Raw genomic sequence first — 14,881 nt, forward strand, 5'->3', positions numbered from 1 at the left:
GAGAGATGTCTCCAGCACTGTGAGTTCTGAGTATAGTTTAACCAATTTCTGGGCAGGTAGTTCTCACTACCAAAATATAGAATTTGGGGAGCGATTTACATGAAGCAAACAGCATGGGATTAAGGTATGCCAATTTGCTCTTGCTACATAAAATGTCACCAAAACCCAGTGTTTTACAACAACAAACACTTTCTCGCAAGATTCTGTGGGTTGGGTGGCCATGACTTCTGGTCTTGGAATGCTCAGCTGATCTCGGGAATCAGCTAGTGGCTTGGGTGTGACTGAATGGTCTAGGACTGACTCCCTCACAAGTCTCTTTGTTCGTTTGATTTCATTTGGGTGAGACTTGGCAATCCGGGTTCCCAAGAACAGCAAGAGAGGGCAAGTCCCAGTGCACATGCACTTTTCAAAACTCTGTTTGAATCACATTTGCTACTGTCCATTGGCTGAAAGAAGTCACAGTGGCTAAGCTCACATTCAAGGGGTTAAAATATAGACTCCATCACTTGATTCCAAGGAGGAAGTACTGACACCATCATTCTCCCTTAGGAGGAGCTGCTAAGTCACATTGCAAAGAAGCATGTATAAAGGAACGGGAGGTCTGTGTGGTCATTTTTCAATCTGCCACAGAATGGAACACCTGTTTATCTATTCTGAGCAGCCAAATCAATCTGTGCAGATTATCCTCCCATCCTGTGTTTTGTGATTGGAACTGAAATCTCACTTCCCCATTGAAACACTTTCAAAGATGTTAAAGTCCCTTATGGCAAATTTATTTATGGAAACTGGACCACTGTTATATGGTCATGTTGGAAATGGGGTTCTACTCATTCAACTTACAAAAGACCTTTAAAAATATGATCCACTTGTAATTTGGGGTCTGCTCATTTTGTTAGCGGAGATAGGGTTGCAAAAATGGGCTAGTGCTTTCCTCTTTTTAAGAAATTCACTCTGTACTCTGACAATAAGAATTCCTTTCTGAGGTAGATACAGATGATAACCTCCTGATTTGAGTTTGAAGTTTGCACTATTTCATTTTTGGCTGGTTACAGTCAGAACTGCTATTTTCATTGTAGAGCCAAATGATTATTTATACTTCTCTTGGATCATTCTTTATATACCATTAGCAATGACACGAAAAGCACAAGGGACTGAATATTTACATCCAAAATTCTGAAGTGAATATTCCCCCTTTGGCAGATACAATTGCTCAGGGCTGTTAGGCCCAGTAATAAAGAACCATATGTCATTGCTGGATTGCCTGTTGCCACAACAATGGCTTTTGAGCAGCTGACGCTCTAAATCTCCCAGCTTCTCACTCAGTGTCTGAGTGTGGCCAAGGGTTGATTGGGTGTTGCCTTTTAAGGAACCCTGGAAGGCAATGAAGGAACATGTCCTTTTTTTTTTTTCAGCTCATGATTAACTCCCCAGAATTGTTCTTATAAATGGAGTATTGTTGGAACCTACAGCACAACAGAATTCAGAGTTCAATGCAATTTAGGGAGACTTTGAACTTGAGGTCTTCCCAATGATCCATGGATCAATAGGTATGTACCTTGGTCTCAGTCAGCTTACACCTCAGTACCTTACACCTCAGGGTGCAAAAGAGGGGCATAAATAATGGTAGACAGAATATGCTGAGTCACAAGAATGCAAAGAAGAGGATATGAAATTCAAAAGAGAGGAGTGATATTGTTCAAGTTACATGCATAGCATCGTAATCATTGATCTTCTTGCCCCCTTGAGAGGCTCTCTGGTTTTTATCACTCCCAGTTCCTCGCAGAGTGCCTGCCACCCAGTACAATAGGTCTTATTGTTTACAAAATGGATAGCTGGATGAATGCATTGATTCATTTAGCAGGAGAAGGGAAGGCTTTGTAGTAATGGTAAAATTTCAAGGTGTTTAGAAGAATTGGCAAATACCAGTAGATTTGGGAGAGAGTTTGTACTGGAGGGTACAGGCCGAAAAAATAGTTGAAATTGGAAAAGTACAAGACATTTAGGAGAAAAAAAAATCCAATTGGTCTACATGTGGAGGACACGTTTAGATCTTAGATCTACCAAGGTGAAGATGAGGTGTGCATCAAGCCATGGGTGGTGCCTCTTTGCTCCTCCCCTTCCTTCTTAAGGGATAACTTTTCAACCCATCCATTTGTCCTTGATTCCAACCAGAGATTTGGGCAGAGTAAAGCAGAGAGGTGACAGGCCAAGGAGGAGCCAGCAGTGACATCATTGGTATCTGAACTCCTCCTCAACAACCACCATCATTCTAGTAATAATTGTGGTGGCTCCACATCCATGAGTTCACGCCAGCCGCCAGGCTCTATGCTGACTACTTAACAGGACCATCTCATTTTATCCTTCCAACAGTCCTAATTCTTGCTTTGACAAAGAAGTTAATGTGCCCTATGTGGTAATATTTGGATATATAAAGTAGTCATATTAGAAAAATGCCAAACTGTATCTTTCCCTTACAGTCCCCAGTAACTTACATAGATTCTTTGTCCTTGTTAAACTGTACTGATAGCATATATTACTTTTCATGATAGGCAGTTCAGCATAGCAGTTAAGAACATGGAGTCTGCAGTTACCCTACCTAGATTAAAATTCTGGCTCTGGCCCTTCTTGTTTCTGTGACTGTAGGCAAGAAATTTATCCTCTCTGTGCCTCAGTTTCCTAATCTCAAAAATATAAATAATACTAGTTGGACTTACCTTAGAGTGTCATTATGAGAATTAAATGAATTTTTTTTAATGAATTCTTTGCAAAATGCTTAAGGGACACTCTATAATTGTTGGCTATAACTGTTATAATCACCATTTTATAAATGAGGAAACCAAGGCACAGAACTTGCCCAACATCACACAGTTAGCAAGCAGGGGAGCCCAGCATACTGATTTCAGGCCGCCAGCTCCATAGCATGAATGAACCAATCGTCTTTTGGGTCTTTGAATGCCTATCACAGTCGCATATTTCATGGTTGCCTCCTTGGCATAGACTCATTGGACTAACCCAGGCAAATCATCTTAAGTGAACTTTCTATTTCTTTTTGTTGGAAGAGTTTTTTTTTTTTTTTAAAGGGGGCATACTTTTTTTTTGAAGGATTTTATTTACTTATTCATGAGACACACACACACACACAGAGAGAGAGAGAGAGAGAGAGAGAGAGAGAGAGAGGCAGAGACACAGGCAGAGGGAGAAACAGGCTCCATGCAGGGAGCCTGATGTGGGACTCCATCCAGGTCTCCAAGATCATGCTCAGGGCTGAAGGCAGCGCTAAACCACTGGGCCACCAGGGCTGCCCTTGTTGGAAGAGTTTTAAAGCTGCCTGCTGATACCAGAAAGGGTACCAATCTCTGGTCAGCAGAGTGTTGTTGACTACCTTCTCGGTGCAAGAAACAGAAATCAGGGATCAAAGAGCTACATCGCAACACTCCTGGCACAAAGAGCTTACAACCAATTGTAAATGGACAGATGAAATGTATTCATGAGAAAATCCCAGCATAAGGCGTACTTTAACTATTTGTCACTTACCACAAAGAGAGAGCAGTCCCTATTTTGCTGTGGGCTGGCGTGACTGGGAATGGAAACATCTCTGAGGCAATAGGACTTAACTTTGGGCTTTGGAAGATTCAGTCAAGAAATGAGAATTACCTGGGGCACAGGTAGATATGGGAACACGTATGGGATGTGTGTTGTACGTGTTTGAAGAACATGCCCAAAATGTTACAGTAAGAATATGTAGAACAGGACTGGAGGACAAATGAGCAAATGCATAGATTGGGATAAGAAAAGAAAAGAAAACAAGAAAACCAAAGATAGCCTGAGGACGGATTATATAAACTTGGAACATGGCATGGAACTGAGATTACAGTTGTAGCTTTTTTTTTAATAATAAATTTATTTTTTATTGGTGTTCAATTTGCCAACATACAGAATAACACCCAGTGCTCATCCCGTCAAGTGCCGCCCTCAGTGCCCGTCACCCATTCACCCCCACCCCCCGCCCTCCTCCCCTTCCACACCCCTAGTTCATTTCCCAGAGTTAGGAGTCTTCATGTTCTGTCTCCCTTTCTGATATTTCCTACCCGTTTCTTCTCCCTTCCCTTCTATTCCCTTTCACTATTATTTATATTCCCCAAATGAATGAGACCATATAATGTTTGTCCTTCTCCGATTGACTTACTTCACTCAGCATAATACCCTCCAGTTCCATCCACGTTGAAGCAAATGGTGGGTATTTGTCGTTTCTAATGGCTGAGTAATATTCCATTATATACATAAACCACATCTTCTTTATCCCTTCATCTGTCGATGGACACCAAGGCTCCTTCCACAGTTTGGCTATTGTGGACATGGCTGCTAGAAACATCGGGGTGCAGGTGTCCCGGCATTTCCTTGCATCTGCATCTCTGGGGTAAATCCCCAGCAGTGCAATTGCTGGGTCGTAGGGCAGGTCTATGTTTAACTCTTTGAGGAACCGCCACATAGTTTTCCAGAGTGGCTGCACCAGTTCCCATTCCCACCAACAATGTATCAGATAAAGGGCTAGTATCCAAGATCTATAAAGAACTTATTAAACTCAACACCAAAGAAACAAACAATCCAATCATGAAATGGGCAAAAGACATGAAGAGAAATCTCACAGAGGAAGACATAGACATGGCCAACAAGCACATGAGAAAATGCTCTGCATCACTTGCCATCAGGGAAATACAAATCAAAACCACAATGAGATACCACCTCACACCAGTGAGAATGGGGAAAATTAACAAGGCAGGAAACCACAAATGTTGGAGAGGATGCGGAGAAAAGGGAACCCTCTTATACAGTTGTAGCTTTAAAATGAACTCACACTGCTTCATCTGGCATTCAGAGCACAGGTACTTTAATATTTCAATCTTGCATTTTTCCTAAGTGGGTATAATTTTTACACAAGTTAACTGAACTAGGAACTCTATACTGATCAGGACAAAAGTCTTTTTCTCTTATCTTCTCGTTGTTTATCACCAAGGTGTTCTTTCAATAACAAATAAAAAGTTTCTTACAAGTACTCATTTGGATTAATGATCTTTCAAAGGAACTCAAACCTAGAAGAGGATCCTCTAACATCTCACTATTTTGATCTTAAGCTTCCCTTTGGTTATTTACTGATTTTCTCTATAGAAAGTTTTTTTGTTGTTGTTCCCATATATCATAATTTTGCCATACATCTTGCCAACTATCTCTACTTGATGTCTGTTAGAAATTTTACCTTCTATCCGTTTATGATTCAAGACATTTTTTTATTTAAAACAGTAAATAGATAATTACATTATTGACCTATTCTAGGTATCTTTGTTGCATGTGGAACTGATATTTCCTAAACTTATCATATGTATGTAGGCAAAAATTAGTTCTAGTTTTACTGCACTTACATTAAAATTTTTGTTCTTTGTTGTCATGATGTTCTACAGTCTGCTTTTCCTAAATGCCTCTCTGTAATTTTTTTAAAGATTTTAATTTAATTTTTTAAAGATTAAAAAAATTTAGATTTTATTTTTATTTATTTGGGATAGAGAGCAAGAGAGAGAGAGAGAGAGCAAGAGTGGAGGTCAGAGGAAGAGAGACAAAAAGGCTCCCCACTGAGCAGGAAGCTGGTTGCAGGACTCAATCCCAGGACCTCAAGATCATGACCTGAGTCAAAGGCAGATGCTTAACCTACTGAACCACCCCCGATGCCCCAGCCTTTCCTATAATTTAATGGAGGGGACAAAAGTAGAATGGAAGGAAGACATTGAAAAATGGTCAAGTGGCATGATAAGAAAAATGTTCTTAAAATATGGTGACTTTGAAAGATAACTTTTTCAAGTGCAACCATACTTATGGGAAGTATTATTATTATTATTATTATTATTATTATTATTTGCTGCTTAAAAAATTGGATAACATTTCTCTTTGAAACCATCATTAAAGCTACCAAATAATGATATGTACTCGCATCATTAAGTCATTTTAAAGATTCATTACACTGGGTAAATCTAGTGAGCAAACTGCTTTGAGGGCTCATGTGCTTTCTGGATTCTCCCACATGTAATTAGAATTCAGTCACTCTCAGTTCAGAAGCCCTACAGAACAGTTTGGTGATGTTATTTACCATTACAGGTATTTACCATATAAGGCTTTTCTTAGCAACTGATTCTGCTTATGCAGGTAAGATAATGTCAGTAGGAGGCTCAGTGCATGGCTAAAAGGTCTTCAAGTCCAGAGTACTTGAGGAGAGGTCTATGAGAAAGAATGCCCCTGTTGTCTTCATGTTCAGTAGCTTTAGTCCAGACGTGACAATGGAGGAAAAGAGAAAAGAGAAATTCACATAAACCAAGGACCACCAAGAAAGCAGACATTTTCATATTGTATGATCTAAGTACTTTTTAAAAAGTCATATTAACGTCTCCTTAGAGATGGAGACTCTAAGGCTTAGGAGGTTATGCCACCTTTCCAAAGTGACAAAGTTAGTAAAAGCAGAGCAGAGGCAGACCCTAGGTAGGTCTGATTGTGAGGACAGACACCTTTTTCATTGAGTCCTGTTGTCTCCACTTGGATAGAAGGAGTTTCTATTTTTTTTTTGTAAGAAAGAAATATATAGCACAGAGATGGGGTGGGTGGCTGGTTAACCTAAAAATAAGCCTTAAGACAAGTTCAGGCCCCTGGAGATGCCTGAGTGGCTCAGGGTTTGAGCATCTGCCCTTGGCTCAGGGTGTGATCATGGGTTCTGGGATCTAGTCCCGCATCGGGCTCCTTGCAGGGAGCCTGCTTCTTCCTCTATGTCTCTGCCTCTCTCTCTGTGTCTCTCATGAATAAATAAATAAATTCTTGACAAGAATTAAAAAGAAAGACAAGTTCAGGCACAGAGTCCCTCACTTCTTTCTTCCTCCTCCTCTGCTACCGCTACCCAAGCTCTGGTCCCTGGAGAGGATTAACACGATAGAGCATAGTCAAGGTAGGTTCCCTAGAGGAAAAATGTCCATGAGAAAATCTATAATTCCAAGGTAACAAACACCAATTTTTTTTTTTTTTGAAGGTACTGAGCCTTGACCAAAAAAATTCAGTTTGCACAGAATGCTTTAGCAAAACATCTTCCTGGGCAGAAAAAAAAAAAAAACAAGTTTAAGATACCTCTGTCTAACTGGGCATCTGTATAGACCTATGTGGAGGTGAGAAGACATCCCCGTCTGTTGGAGAAGGTAGTAGAAGAACAGGCAGGCCACTAAAGTGAAGCCAGATGAAGCTTGGGCTCTGTACACATGTGTTCAATTCCTAAAGCCCAGAACCATGTGTTGCCACGAGAGGTGGATAGGCAGTGGTGAGGAACCAGATTTCCTGGCTTGAATCACAGGTCTCGTGTTTATGTCATTGTGAGTGAAGACAACTAACTGAGCCTCAGTTATTCCGCCTGTAGAATGGGAGTAATGACAGCACCTACCTTCAGAAAGCTATTCTTTGTGGGGCACTTGGAACAAGATCTGCTATATAGAAAGGACTATGCATGGGTGGCTCTCAAACATGCCATTGAATTGTCTTCTCAAGTAGCCAGCGAATGAAACCCTAAATGATATAAGATCATGTCATGATTTTACATGTGACAAAAGTTAGGAAGACTCACTTACCAAAAATGCATTTCTAAACCCCATAGCAATTATTTTATTTCTCTTTTTTAATTTTATTTCTCATTCACTATTTTGATGACTTCTTCGATGGTCAAGATAAAACGGAAGTTGGAGTTATACATTTGTTTCCAGCACCTGCTGTCATATTCGGTCCACCATCTGTGGCTCACCAAAATATTGGTGAGTCATTGATTCACCCCTCATTTTCTGACAGCTCTTTAAATATTGGTGCTTTAAATGGCACTCATTGAATACAAATACAAGTCAGGGTGTTTTTCTCTCCTCTCTGATTTCGTCTCTGTTTCTCTCCTGGCTATAAATTGTTATCTGTTCACTGAATAAACATCATCCAAATTCCCTGGTGCTCATCAGACCACTGATTCCACTAAAAGGTTGTCTCATCCAGCTCTGAATCTGGAGTCTGGTTTCTGAATGGCCAGCAAGATTTATTTTCCCTGGTGGTTGGAGCTGATATATTTTATCAAGGCAAACCCCCATACAACAAAGGAATAAATACATGGGGCAGAATCATTTGCATAAAGTAAGTGATCCCCATCAATAAGCCCCCTTTATCTGGTTATCAGAGAACTAGCCCTGTGCTAGCCCTATCCATCAGCACACAGCCTCTCCGACCTTTCTCACTTCAGTTCACGCTACTGTGCACTGTCTCAAGCAGCCAATCTTTTCTGCAATCAATGTCATGGTTTCACACGCAGGGGCTTTGACCTCTGTAGGTAACTGGACTTGTTCCCCATGAGAGGCACTGCCTCATCCCACACAGTCCCATTGACTGTTAGCATGAGCTCCCTGCTTGCTTCTTGTTGCCTCACTTTAGAGTTCACAGGCAGAGTGGTTTAAGGAAAACATAAATAACACTGGGTTTATTTTTTTTTATTTATGACAGTCACAGAGAGAGAGAGAGAGAGAGAGAGGCAGAGACACAGGCAGAGGGAGAAGCAGGCTCCATGCACCGGGAGCCCGACGTGGGATTTGATCCCGGGTCTCCAGGATCGCGCCCTGGGCCAAAGACCGGCGCTAAACCACTGCACCACCCAGGGATCCCAATAACACTGGGTTTAAATCTTGGCTCTGCCAATTTCTCTCTGTGACAATGTGAGCGAAAGTTTTAACACATCCAAGTCTGGGTTTATGGATCTTTAAAATAAAGATAAGTGCAATTTCCTTCCTAGGATTTTGTGAGGATTAAAAGAGGCAATGTAAGTAGTCTCAGCATCATACCCGCCACATAACAGGTGCCAGTCCCATGTTTCCTACCGTATTTTCCTCCGTTCTTTTCTGCCTTCTTTTCTCTCCTCTTTCCCTTCTCTTTGTTCCTCACATGTGATCATCAGTTTGCCCAGGGCTTCTTGTGGGATTCTAAGTTATAGCTTCTAGGGGGTAATTGTCACTTCTAGGAGCTGAGATGTGTTTTTTCTGGCTTCTGAAAGCTGAACATCAATCTCAGGGATCCCCTGTAGCTGTCAGCCTCCCTTCCTCACCATAGGACACTCCATGGTAGACATTAAAGCATTAACCCCAGGTCCTTAGGTCTCATCTTTCCCCAAAATTTAGTCACTTACCCTATGACTACTGTTGTTACCTCTTAGGAAAAATTACCAGCCAGCAGAGAAGTTTGGCCTATTTCATAGATGCTCAATAAATGCTCGATGAATTGGACTTATGATGGCCAAGCTTTGGGAACTCATGGGATATGAGTTATAGGTTCTGGGTACCAAGTGTTTTGGGAATTATGTTAATCAAATATATTAAAAAACTTGGCTTCCAGAAAGATAGCTAGGTGTTGGGTCAAGAACTAGAGCTCTAGAAACATATTGGCCCTGCTCTGTGTCCTCCAACAGACTTCTTAATCTCTCTGTGCTCAAATTTTCCCATCTGTGAATTGTCAGTAGTAAAGTGGCTCTGGAGTAAATGAGAAGTGGCCTCCAAGGCACCTGTTATAGTTGAATTTTACCCTCCTGCCTCCAATTCATATATTGAAGTCCTAACCCCCAGTAACTCAGAATGTGACTGTATTTAGGTACGTAATCTTTAAAGAGAGAAGTTAAAATGAGGTCTTTAGGGTAGACCCTAATCTAATATCACTTGTATCCTTATAAGAAGAAGAGATTAGGACACAGAGGAAAGACCACTTACAGACACAGGGAGATGTCCATCTGTAAAACAGAAGAAATCAACCCTGATGACACCTTGATCTTGGACTTCTAGCCTCCAGAATTGTGAGAAAATAACATGCTGTTGTGTGAGCCTCCCAGTCTGTGGTACTTTGTTATGGCAGCCCTAACATAGTACGGTATAACCCCATGCTAGGTCGATTTCTCACTCAGCCCTGTGATCCTGAGAAGGACCTTTCATTCAGCATGAGCTCCATTAATTCCAGTCTGACTGAATTTAACAGATCAAATGTTTTGTGTTGACTTTTCCTCCTGGGTTTTCTACTTCCTGGTGAACAACATCCCCAAGCCACAGGCTGGCCATGCTTAACACAAGGTTCCGACTTCTCCAAGCAGAAACCTTTTATGGTCATCTTTTAAAAAAACAGTATCTTAATCCACTTGCTGTTTGCCTTAATTTGCTTCTTTATTTCCTGAAGAACCAAGAAGCCTGGGATTTGGCTTTTTTCAGTGATTTGGCTATCTGCCTTGTGTGAGTCTTCTGGTTTTCCAGAAACTAGGACTTTGTTGCTTCATCTGTCTTCTTGGATTCTGACCTACTGCCTGGCTGACCTAGGTTTGTGATGTGGGTTTTGAGTGCTGTCCCTGCTTCCATGGCTTCAGTGTTTCCATGGTTGAAGAGTGTGACAAGCGTGCATATTCTAATCTTGAATGGCAGGTATAGTCAGTGTACCTGTGGGTAGCTGTCTCAGTGCTACCCATGGACACATGAGGAAGTTGGGGCCCTGTCAGGGTCAGTGCGAGAAAGTGGCACATTAGGCATTTGGTTTGTTTCTCAGTAGTACTAAGACCTTCCCATTCATACTCAGAATCTTTCCCTCTGCCTTCCTGGCTCTTATCCTTGACATTTCTATGACTTCTAGAACCTACCAGATCATTCTAATAGATTATTCTGCATCCCAGGGCATGATTTCTTGCTTTGTGAACATGACTCATCACGAGCCTCTACATGCCCCCATATTGACCAGCTATATTCTGAGGAATCTCTGTTCTATTGCTGCATAAGCTGATAAGCTATGGCAGGGAGTTAAAACAGGACCACTTTGCCATTTCTTAGACACTGTGAGCTTTCAAACCTGCCTCCACCAGAATATGTAATAAAGTTCTCTAAGTGGCCGAAAAGAATTTTTCTCAGAAGATCCAAGAATTCCTAGGTGGCCTTGTTCTATCATGGCTAGGCCATGTATCTTGTGTAAAATCAGATGTCTTTATAGGTGCAGCACGCTCAGTGCTGTGCATGAAAGTGGATTATCAGGGGTAAGACAAGGAGTTGGGACTTGGGCAATTGAAATAAATCTGGAGGCATGAAAGCAGACAGGAGCCAGGAGAATATCTAATAGTCAGTGGGCAAGTCAGAATGGGGGAACCGCTTGGGTAGTCCAACATGGGAACATAAGTAGCAAAAAGGAAGTGTGCAGCCTGGACAGGTTTGTTTTATTGACTTTATGGGAAGACGTTAATCATTTCTTGCTGTGGTTATCCTTTTTAAAAAATAATAGTTTGGAGCAGCTAAGCTGTAAATTCTATTTCTAGAATGCAAATCTATTTTATTTGCTAAATATCAGTATCAGAGCACGTTAAGAGTCCAGCTAACAGATACAGGATGCCAGCAACATTAAGTATTTGGCTTCTGAGACCAACTTCTTTTCTAGAAGAAAAAAAAAATGTTTCTTTGTATAGTTTCTCTTAAGGCCAAGGCAGGTGAAAATTCAGGCGTTAGGGTTGGTCTCAGAGAATGCCTTTGGGAGCATAAGACGACCCATGGGTCCCCAGTCCATAGAACTCCAGTAACTTGTGAGCCACTGGACCTCCCAGTAGTGGGCAAAGAGTGCCTTTGATCCTTTGATACTGAGTTTAATTTTGTCAAACCATGAATCAAGACTCTAGAATAATTTAAAGGTGGATTACAGGTATACATGGAGCTTTCTGCTCATAGAATGACAGGTGCGGACTGGCTGTAGGAGAAAGAAAAAGTTCTCTCTGAAACAGTAAGATGAAGTGTGGTCATATAGCAAGCAGTGAACCAACCATCAGTTCAGGGCAAACCAGTCAGAACCTGCCATATCACTCTCACCCTCTGTGTTTGCTGGAGAGATTCTTCTTCCTAAGTCACCCTCTTCAATCCTCTCAGTGGTTCCAAAATCTAAAGTGGAATGTTGGGCATGACAAAAAGCAGCGCCTTACCTATACCCTCAGTATGGTCTTCCCAGCGCTTGCCAATCCCAACCATGTGTTGAAAATGGGTAGATTTATATTATTTCTGTCAAGACCAGCAGCATAATTTGCTGGATCCAATGCAAAGTGAAAATGCTGGGCCCTTGGCTCAACAGTTAGGAGTTTCAAGAGTTTCAAGATGGCGCCAGCACAGCATTAATTCAAGAGCAGTTCCTTTCTGAGGGGGGGCTCTGTGTGACCATCTAGGTTGTGTGTCCATGGAACTGGCCCTCACCCTTTCTCCCAATCTTCTGCTCCTTTGCCTTTCTGCAAATGAAGCCCATTTGCTTTGGGTGCTGTTTTTTAAGTCTCTGAGCCATTCAACAAATCCACCCAAGCAACTTGCGTACACCATTCTTTCTCTTGTACTGTCTTGTTAAGAGCCACAATTTTACTGAAGTGAGGAAAAGGCATTAGAACAGATTTGACAATGTTCTCTGGCTCATACTTTCCAGTGAGAGATGTCCTTAAAGTGCCAAGATCCTCCTAGATATTCTGACTCTGAACCAGGGGTTCTTAATGAGGGGGTAGAGATCAGGGTCACCTAGGATGTTTCTTCAAAATACACTTCCCAGGGTTCCTAAATCTGTAAACCCAGTTTACTTATTCTATCGGAAAAGCTTCTCAGCAAAATATTGGTAAAGCCCCACTTAAAAGCTATTGCATTTCTTTGTGATTTTATATATTTTATTATTTTTTGGATATATGTATATATATGAGTGTGTATATGTGCCCCCCCACACCGATTAGAATCTGTTTAAACTGACATTTGTTTTTGAGTGTTTTAAACTTGAATATGTCTCGTAAATTCTGCGTAGTGATGATTATCCACTTTGACTCAGAGTGAATTTATCTGTGACTGGATCCAGCAGAGGCCACAAACTAATTATTGCGACCAACCAAGAGAAATACAGGGAATGAGGAAATGCCACAAGTATTGACAATATTTATTGTAGCATATGGCTAATGTATAAAGAGGTACTAGAACGATGGATCTCAGGGGATCATTCAAAAGGAAAATTAGTTAAATTAACTTTTCAGGCAAACCGAATTATACATTATACCCCCTCCTGTAATGCTATACAAAGTCAATGTTTGTGAAGAGGAGAACTGGAGGCTATAAATCAAGCCTTTCATAAGAACTGTTGTGTCTGCAGGGATTTTTTTTTTTCCCCTTTGCGTTTTTGGCTCTTAGATGAATGAAGAATTTTCTCAGCAAATTATTAATTACTCCTTCTTGCCTATAGAATCGAGTTCACTGTAGTTATGTAGGAGTCAATGGCATTCAAGCTGCAGCTTTTGATGAAGTAATCGGCCGCTTCTGGGGCCTCTTTCAGCTGCCCTGGGCGTGCTTCACATGCAAACGACTGCCAAATGGATTCTTTCGACATTCCAGCCAATTAAAATACATTTAAAGTGCAGCTGGTGGAGAGGCAAGCCGGGCGGTTGGTGGTGCGGAGAACTTTGGGGCAGGGAGACAAAAACACAAACTTTGCGGAGCCCAGCTCGGGCAGCCCGGCCTGGCGTTTGGGGGGTGGGGGGTGGGGTGTGTGCAGTGGAGAAAGTCACCAAAAAAAAAAAAAAAAAAAAGAGAGAGAGGGTCGCTTTAGCTCCCGTAGGAATCCAAGATGACACTTGGAGCGCCACCTCGGAAGACACAAAAGAGGGAAGCCTGTTTGTTAGGGTGTCAGTTTTCCCCCCTTGCCTCTTGAAACTGCGGGGGTTGGCCGGCTGCCCGACGTGGTGCTGCATGCAAATATTGACAGAACACAGCGGTGTTTGTGAGACCCGGGCTGGGGAGGCCAGGGATCAAAACTCTTGAAGGAAGATCCGAGCACCCCGGGGACTCGCATCACTAAGCGGTTAGAGCCCTGACCGAATGAAAGCGAAAAAGCCCCGGGTGAGCTAACGTGAAACACTCACCGCCCCTGCCTCCTATGCGTCCTCGGTAAGGACAGAATTTTCTTGTTCTCTTCCTTCCCCCCCCCCCCCCCGGGTGCTGGCGTGGGCGCGGAGCTCGGAGCGGCGGGGCGCCCCGCGCGCTCAGGCTGGGGCTCGGGCTCAGGCTGCGCTGCGCTGCGCGGGGGTCGCCGCCGGGTCCCCGCGCACCTGGACTCGAGTTGCGCAAACAGGCGCGCGGCGTTGCCAGCACGTGGGTTCCCCCCCCCGCCCTGCACGACCCCGAGGGACACGTTTTTTCAGCGTCTGCCCCCGCAGATCCATCCCAGTCATTTATGACGGGGGTCCAGGTGTCCCGAGGTGCAGAGCGGAGGGGGTGCTCTCGCGCACCGACCCTTCGGGTGCACGGGCTGCTTTAGTTTTTCATTTTCCATCCCACACGGCGCCGGGTCCGTTCCGCGGCCGGCCCCGCACCTCTGCAGGCCAGGAGCGTCTGCTTCTTCCCCAGGTTAATACCCCCTCCCCTCGGGCGCAAAGCCTTCCGTTTTACCAAAGCCGTGTCCAAAACGTTCTCCAAGTGCTTTGCTTGATCTGGACTTTGATTGGAGAACCTGCTGGATTAGGAATTTTGTCTGCAGGCAGCCTTCTCGTGCACTTTTAAGGAGGCGGCCGCCCTTGGACTCTCGGTGGTTCTGCAAGCTCCCTCGATGCCCAGGTGTGTGCACCGTCCTCGGATGCCCATCTTAAATTCCTGAGAACTAAGTACGAGAGTGTGGCTGAGCAGGGGCGTTGATTCCTACCCATCAATTTACAGGGAAGGACACATAAAGTTCCTGATCTGATTGTTTCCTATCTTAGCTCGTCACGGGAGGCCCTTTTTGGCTCCAGTTTTGTTCATTGCAAACAAAGAATCTTGCACATTTCACGGTG

The 14,881-nt window shown here is 42.9% G+C and overlaps 1 protein-coding gene across 1 annotated transcript in view; it reads left to right on the forward strand.

Moving 5' to 3' along the window:
- Window positions 1-13,636: 13,636 nt before the first annotated feature.
- The window catches only part of NCKAP5 (NCK associated protein 5), a 947,559-nt gene continuing 946,314 nt past the window's right edge, over window positions 13,637-14,881 (forward strand). The window contains exon 1 of the mRNA XM_055316283.1: window positions 13,637-14,000. The gene's annotated coding sequence lies outside the window, so the exon portion shown is untranslated. The remainder of the gene's footprint in view (window positions 14,001-14,881) is intronic.

The sequence above is a fragment of the Nyctereutes procyonoides genome, unplaced genomic scaffold (genome assembly GCF_905146905.1).
Source record: "Nyctereutes procyonoides isolate TBG_1078 unplaced genomic scaffold, NYPRO_anot_genome, whole genome shotgun sequence".
Lineage (NCBI taxonomy): Eukaryota > Metazoa > Chordata > Mammalia > Carnivora > Canidae > Nyctereutes > Nyctereutes procyonoides.